An 8,293-nucleotide genomic window follows, 5' to 3' on the forward strand; every position below is an offset into this window, starting at 1 on the left:
CAACACACAAATTAACAAAAGTTATGTGCAATCGGTTGTAGAGAATGTTGGATGTGGTTCCCTCCCGCATTGGCGAAAAAACCGAAGTCATACGTTGGAGACTAGGAGAGGTGTCTGTCGTTGTGCAAACAGTTGCCTTGGCATCCCCTGTATTGGAAAGGTTTGGTAGAAGATGGAAGATGATGTTCCAGGATCGCACTATACGTTTGGTCTACAGTCAAGGCCTGGAGAAAATTGCAGTAATCTTACGGCAAGTATTGACATAGAGTGTACTTATGTCATGAGAAAAAAAACCTTCAATCACTGCGCAATTCTCTACATTAGGCGATAGATCCGAAGTTTAAAATATCTATTGAAAGACAAACACTTGTGAGGAGACCCAACCAAATGATGGACTCGTAAATAATAGGTAGGAGGGTGAATAGGTTTGATTTTTCCATCACCAACTCAGCAGTATTTTGGTGCCAATAGACAATATTTGTATTTTCAGTATTGGACTGAAACTTAGCTTGGAGGCTAAGGCAGGGGATTTTCAGATGTATCCCTGTGAATTGAAGAGCGAGATATACAAGTGTTGTGCTCTTCCCTTTTAATTAAATGCAGAGAAATGAAATCATTAGACATTGAGAAGTCTACAACAGTATATGAAATTCGCTTCTGTTTTTGCGAATTTTTCGATGGGTTTGTTTTGAAGACAAGAGTTGGTTGTACGGAGGTGTACAGAGACAGATTGTCAGACCGCATCTTTCTCCAAGAAGGCGAGTATACTCAGGTAACAATGAGATCTGCTACCCCTCCGGAGTCAGTGACAGTAAGAATTGAAGTGGTAGAACCAAATTATAGGTAGATATATCCCGTACAGTTTGGACCTCTTTGTTGTGAAATAACATGACTATCTTAGACAAGAGTGACAATGATAATAACTTCCAGATTGGCTGTTATTATAATAGAAACTCGTCGAGTATAAAGACGGACACGAGATGCATTATGCATCTTATGAGCGTCTTTATAGCAGAGATTTGCGCGCCAAAAACGCGCACGCGGAGCACCATCAGTAAGAACATTATGGTAAACCGTCTGCGCGTGTGGGTATCGCCACCCTTCAATGTATACCAATGTGAAACCCGGATTTTTTAGGGGGAACAACTTTGATATTAGACTTTCATATAATTATTATTATGATTCATTGGCAACGGTCAAAACAAGGTTTCCGCCGACCATATCGCGGGTGCAAGTTTAAAGCTCATAGAAGTCAGTTTTTTTTAAAGTTGACCGTTAACCAGGTACTGATTTTCGAATTGATCGAAGGTACAAGCCAGGCTAACTTATAGGAGCTCTGCTTTTAGGCTTAGACAAATGTATATACATTTATTACTAGACCAATTTAACAGACAGGTAAAAAAAAATTGGCCAAGTTCGTCCCAAACGGATTGTGTGTCTTATATGGTAAGTCTCGTCTTGCAGCACCAGACAGATAACATGCATATGAGAGACACATAATTCGTCTGGAGGATTATGCATCTCTAGTAGAAAAATGGTCAATTGCCAGTTTAAAGCCAAACGACAACGAAAATAGGTTTTGATAAAGGATATTAGTCCTTCAATGGCTCATCCTATAAGGTGATTGTTTATAACTTGTTTGCATCTGATTTTGACTCTTTTCACATGTTTTATTGACACGCAGACGCTGATGTTGATGTTACATGAAGAATCCTTCACAAAGCGACATTCTCTTTCCCGCTCAAGGAAGCACAGGGGGAGAAATATTTTATCAATACTGTTACTATGTAGCTCCATACCATTTTATCATTTTAAATCACAAAAAAAAACTTTGAAGTTCTCCTAAATACTCGAAAGAAAGGTATAAAAAAAAAGAAAGGAAGCTGACTAAATGCTGGTTGGGATGGAGAAAAAAACAAGTCACTGTGCATAATCTTAAATTCAGAATATAGAAAAGAAGTAGTCCTAGTGTGTTTATTTGCGCAATTTGAATAATTGTCTTGAAGCCTAAAAATTTAGTAGATCGTATGTTGAAGACTTCCAAGGCAGGCCTTAAATACACAAGTTACTGCGATAGAGAGTTTTTTTTTACTTGGTTCACTCTTCGAGAAAAATTGTTATGGATAATAGTTCTTGGCAAAGATATGTAAGACATTTATTTTCAAACATCTGTACCTAAAAGTGCATCGTCCTTTTAATTAAAAATGAATAAGTAAACTGTGTCTGTGGTGGTAAGGGTTGATACTGGTTCCATCGGGTTTAAAATTCATTGCGGTGTTTACTGTTAGCCTTACAACCAGTAATTATAAGATCATTAGTGCAGCCCCCTAAAACGTTGAAAAAACCCTCACAAGTAAGAGGTCTCTCAGTAAGTGTCAAAGTGTTACATTTAGGGTTTGAAAACGCATTACAATCAGCTGCTGCAAATGATTCAAAAAGTCTTAAAAATCCTTACGTTCAGGGGTTAATGCCTGGACGTATAATTTATAAATCCTCATGTCCAGCAGTTATACAACTTTCGTTCGAGGACAAGCCTTTTGTCTAACTTAACACCTTCAAAAGCAAGTGGTCCAGATGGTATTTCATCTTTTATCCTGAAAAAATGTTCACCAGTGATTGCACCTTCACTCGCTGCTCTGTTTAATCTCTCTCTTCAACAGGGCAAAGTTCCATCTGAATGGAAAATGGAGAATGTCGTTCCTATTCCTAAAAAGGACAATCTACAAGATGTAACCAATTACAGGCCTGTATCTCTACTCTCAATAGAGATTTCATTGTTGAGCTTCTCTTTTGCAGCTTTTTCCTTCTCTAAGATTTCTTCTAAAAGATCATCAAGCTCGGAATTATTCACAGCAATACCACTGGCCTTCTCTTCCGTGTTTAGTCTTGCCTGAAGTTTTTTTGTCAGTAGGTTATACCTATCGCGAACAGATCGTGGGGTGACTCGGAACTTTGGACACGATGTCGTATTTAAGTGACTTGAAATGGCTTCCCATGCTTCAGGAATACCCAACGAAACCGCTCCACAAAAAAGCCGCTCTGCACGCTGTTTTCGAGCTGGCTGGCTGAAAAAAAATCTCACGAGCGAGCTGGCTGGGCTTTGACACAAACCGCTTCTGGCTCACTGAGACATCAAAAACATTTTTCCTGGCTGGCTAAAAAAAGCTCAGATTCTTTTCCTGGCTAAGACAATGTTCACTTTGTCTCTTAGCTCTAGCATGTAATTGGACAGAAGAATGATAGAAAATTTCCTTTTAGTTTCTGGCTTCTATCAAACAAGATCTCGTCACGCAATGATTTCCTTCAAAAAGGCGGGCGCTTTGCCTTGCCGTGAGAGACCTCTGCTAGCAGGGAAGGTTGTGAGGGTTTCATTCTAATCTTGCGGGGGGGGGGGGGGGGAGGGAGGCGGTTTCTTAAGATTTACGGCAGAGGAAAATTGTCAGGAAAAAAGTTACCAATCAAACAAAGAGTCTTCTTGTTTAAATATTATTCCAACGCCCCACTCCACTCAGATTTTTCCCAGTGTACCGGGTCCACAATGTTGCCTGTCGTTACGAATGGGTGCGGTTGGATGACAACCGTCTGTTCTCAACCCCTAATATTCCCTATCAAATTGCGCACGCTGTATTGTACCCTTGCTTAGCTGTTCAAGCAGTCCTATAGCAAGTAGTTCGCCCGGATTAGAGAGTGATGCATAGCTTTTTTGTATCTGAAAACGTAAAAGGACCACCATAAGGTAAGCAGGATGTTTCGTAGAATTTATTTTGATCAGATTGTGGAAAAGTCCTTATGGAATGATCGCAGAATTTGATTTTACTTCCGTCCGTTGCAGTTAAATTCAGTGTTTACCGAACGGATTTTAGTCTACCGCCGTTTTGGACAACATCAAGGACACAAATATTGAATTTACCTATCGTTGTCTCTCCTTAAACAAATCGCCATCGTTTCTTGAATAAGTACTGCTTTACCTTTCGGGGTTTTGTCAAAGTTCTGCCACCGCAATTTAAGATAAGAAAGAGAGACGTTGGAAATGGAGTTGATTAAAATTCTGCCACCGCGCTCCATGGTTTTTCGTAAAACTACCCAAACCCTAATGTGAATTAACAAAAACTTCGAAATTGAGAACAACCTCTCCAGAATATATTGCTTGTTCTTTCAGCCACTCGCAGATCTGGCAGATAGATATCCAGGGTAAAAATCGATTCTTATTCATCCATAAATGGCTGCGCACCGCGGTAGTAGTCCATCTCAACCTTTCTCCTTATTCTCATTCATCAAGTAAGGACCATGGTGGCAGTCTATTTAAGTACCTTGACAGTGAACGGTTATTATAGAATTGTTCCATTTTTTTTATTGTTACGATCATGGTATTTCACTGTACGCTGGGGATGGTTCAAAGTACAACGCAACTGTTTTTTATTCCAGTTTCCCTTCAGCTGCAAATATGATTACTCCCTTAATCAACTTTTGTGAATGAGTATAACTGAAAAGGACAATTTTCTCTCAATGCTTGCATTTTTTTCATTTTGGTTGACCCGTTTATAACATCGCCAATATCGATTCAACACTAACCTGACTATCACTGAGATCTAAGATAGCAAAAAAATGCTCGAACTTTGCTTGCCTGGATATGTACATGTAACCGTGCATTTGCAAAGCAACTAGAAGAGGAAATCACTGAGGAATAGTAAGGGTACAAAGAAATATTGAATGGGAAAATTTGTAAAGTCAAGAACTTAATTAGTTTCCTTTTAATTTCTTTAAACAAGCCGCGCATCTCTTTTTTCCCGTAAAAACACTGGTGCAAACGCAAACGCAACAGTGCCTCTTGTCTGAATTCTGCGTTCAAAGTAATTGGGCTAAGTTGATGATTTCACAGGGTTTAACCATTTGGTTGTGGTACGAAATTCCCTCAGAAGCAAGGGCCAGTTACGAGTTACAGCAGTTTTATTTCACTTTATGACAGATACATGTCAAGCTGTGCAAAACTGTATACTTTTTTGTTGGTTAAGACCTGAATGATAGTTTGGATATTTTAGAATCTCTTGTTTATTTTACAATGTCACTTAAATAGTAGCAATTTACATATGTTCGTGAAATTTTCTCCGTTACTTTGTACGTTTCAAGCTTGGTACTTGCGCGCCAAGGAGACTGGCGTTTCCTTCTAAGATAGAGTGGGCGCTTTTGCTGCTTTTCCGGTCATGCCAAGCAGAATTGAAACTACGAAACCATTTTTTAATGTTCATAATTAAGTATAATTCCGGAGGGAGGTAAGCCTTAGTTTCAACCGTGACCTTTTCAGTTTGGCTAAAATATCTACCACTTAAAAAGATCCGCGCTTGTAGTTTGGACTTCAGGACTGTTAATTTCACGCCTTTATATCACATACGCTTTTAGAGGCTTGGCAAACATGCACTTGCATCGGGAAATTTTTGGAATCGATCTTTCCTTTTACTGCTGAAATAATACGATACGAAAACACCACGGCGTTAATGTTTTGATTCGTTACAGCAAAATTTGCGTAAGATAATTTTGCTTACAACGGTTACCAGCAACACGCGCCCCTCAACGATATGTTTTTTCATATTCTCAAATGAAATGTAGGTGGACGTCAATCACTGTTTCCATGACGGATTCAACTGCCACCAAGAGAACAGGAGTATCGTCATGGAAGCATTTGATTGACGTCAACCTAAATTTTACAGTCGGAAATATGAATAAAGTCGTTGAGGGGCGCGTGTAACTAATAACCGCTGTAAATTATTCCTGGTGATCCTCCATTTTTTCCGAAATCCTGGCGAGAGGGAAGGTAAGCGACACTATTGAAAGTCTTGTGCACCACAGGCATTTCCTCATCGGCGCACAACAAAGGTTGCTTGTGTTGTGCAGATGCAATGTTTTTTTAGCCGGCGGAAAACAGAGGCGGGTGAGGGGGATAGTTGCGAAGGTAGATGATTTTAGGGACAAAAATTCTTGAAGAAAGGCTTTCAACAAAATGCATTTTACAAAATATCATTACGTTTGGCTTTTCCTGAATCCCGTTTTTCGTTCAATTAAACAAATTTTCCAAAACAGCGAACGGTCCAGCAACAGTGTTAGGAGAGTAGCAACCTCTGAACCTCTGTTCAATGCTTTTGTAAAGCAAAATTACCAAGTGTTGGTTTGCGCGAAATGTAACGTTTTTCTTTACCGATTCAATGTCCTTTAGAGCCTCGAGTAAGTACTACAGCTTATGGTCTTATGGCGTTAAGGGGAGTGAGTTATATCGAATTCCTGAGCCGCCCCGCGTGATTGTCATTTCATAACCGTGAAAGTAACAAATGAAGGGACACGAAAGGAAATCGTCAAATTACGTGAGGACGTTTGTCACAGATCCCGCATACTCCGCGTAAACTGTCGATTGTGGGGTACAGTTTCTCTAGGAAGCTGTAGACACTGTATAGATTCCCTCGTCTTTCCTTTAGAAATATTTCTTGGCCGGGCGGGATAAGCGTGATTTGGTTTAGCATTTGAATGTGATCTCAGACGTCCGTGTAACAAGGGTTTTTTTTGTAGCCCACTTCACGGACCGTTGATTCCAGTCTGCGGTTAAAGAATTCCTACGCGTCTTCACGGTTAGGATGTGTCAGTTCAATATCGCAGAACACTAAATAAATTTCATCACAAAACAATAGAACCAAAAATGCTGCACATCAATATTGAAAAGTTTTCTGGGAAACGTGGAGTCAACCAGTGTTGATTGAGTTCTTGGAAAAGTGTGAAGTATGAATTCGCATGTCTGTCCTCGTTCGATTATGGGAAAGAATAGACAACAGACCTAGGCGACGAAGGACGAGAGAGAGAAAGTGCTACAGAAAACGGATCGGAGAAATTTCATCCAGAAACCATGTTGTTGTCGCAGTGAAATGTTTGAAAAACTCACAGAATTTATTGTTTTTAACTACATGCATGTATTTCATTTCTAAAGCGGTAAAATCTCTGGGAAATTTGAGTATTAAAATTTGATGTTTTCATCACAGAGACTGGAAACAATTAAAATGATATAGGCGCAAAGTACCTTTTTTACCATTGTTGTTTAATATGGTGAAGTGAGACAACGACCAAAGAGAGTGCGATAGTGATATGAAACGCAAAAACTTCGTTTGCTTGCAAATATTGTAGCATTAAGTCCTTCCCTTGACCCTTGGGGTATCTTACGAGGATGCTCTCCAGGGGATCCCGGGGCACTGTCACATCATCATCAAAACCATTCAACATGCGAAGACTAAAAAATCTCAGGGGATACGTCACTTTTTAACCTACGTGACAGCATTCTTGGCCGCAGTTTTAATCATGTCACGCAAAATCTTGCTTATCACAAGACGAAAAACCGTATCGAACTGAAAATTTGTAAAAAGATAAGTCTTCAGTTGTTATAATAACTAACTAAACTAAAATCTCAAAAGGATTGATAATTCCTTAATTTTTAATTTTGATGACGTCACGTGAAAACGAAGAATTCTGACCGCACTAAGGCACTGCGAAAAAATCTGTCACCAGTTCCCTGAGACAAGTGCGCCCGGTGATTTTTAGATCTACCAAATTTTGTCAAGGTTTACCAAACTTCAAAGACGCCGTCGTCCTGCCTCGGAGCAGGACAAATTTTTGTCAGGCGTGAAATCTGACAGACACGCCATGATTTGAAGGAAAAATTTGATCTCTATTTTTAGTCGAAGTATTTCAGTCGGCCTTCAACGGACAAATCTGTTGTGGTATTCTAGAACCAGTTGCAGTCATACAAGGTGAAACCTCCACTGGCATAATAGAAGTAGCAACTGCCTCTGCTGGAGTTGAACGAATTCCAGGATGAAAAAAAATAGTATGCAAGCAATAATATGCCGAGGGAACATATTCGATCGAAGCGGTTAAAGATCACCATAAGCCCATGACCCCTGAGATCTCATGTAACCTTTCCGGCGAACAAAGCGCAAGCGATGGTGTTTATTTTCGTGTGATTGACACTTGTGGTTAACAAATATTTTGCTGTGTCTCAGTACGCCCACGATCACACGATCGTCCGTTTCGAGCAATGAACAAGCTGTTTTATTATTGTGCCCTTGTTGCCTTGGTTTCAGACTACCTTGATGTGACCTCTTATGAGCTTGCGTTGGTGTCTGTTACTCATAGTGCGATGACATCACAATAATAATGCACTTTCTTTCCAAGTAAATCACATGATCGCCCGTTTCAAGCAATGAACACGCTGTTTTATTATTGTGCCCTTGTTACCTTGGTTTCAGACTACCTGGATGCG

The sequence above is a fragment of the Montipora capricornis genome, chromosome 10, assembly GCF_036669925.1.
Source record: "Montipora capricornis isolate CH-2021 chromosome 10, ASM3666992v2, whole genome shotgun sequence".
In the NCBI taxonomy this organism is placed as follows: Eukaryota; Metazoa; Cnidaria; class Anthozoa; order Scleractinia; family Acroporidae; genus Montipora; species Montipora capricornis.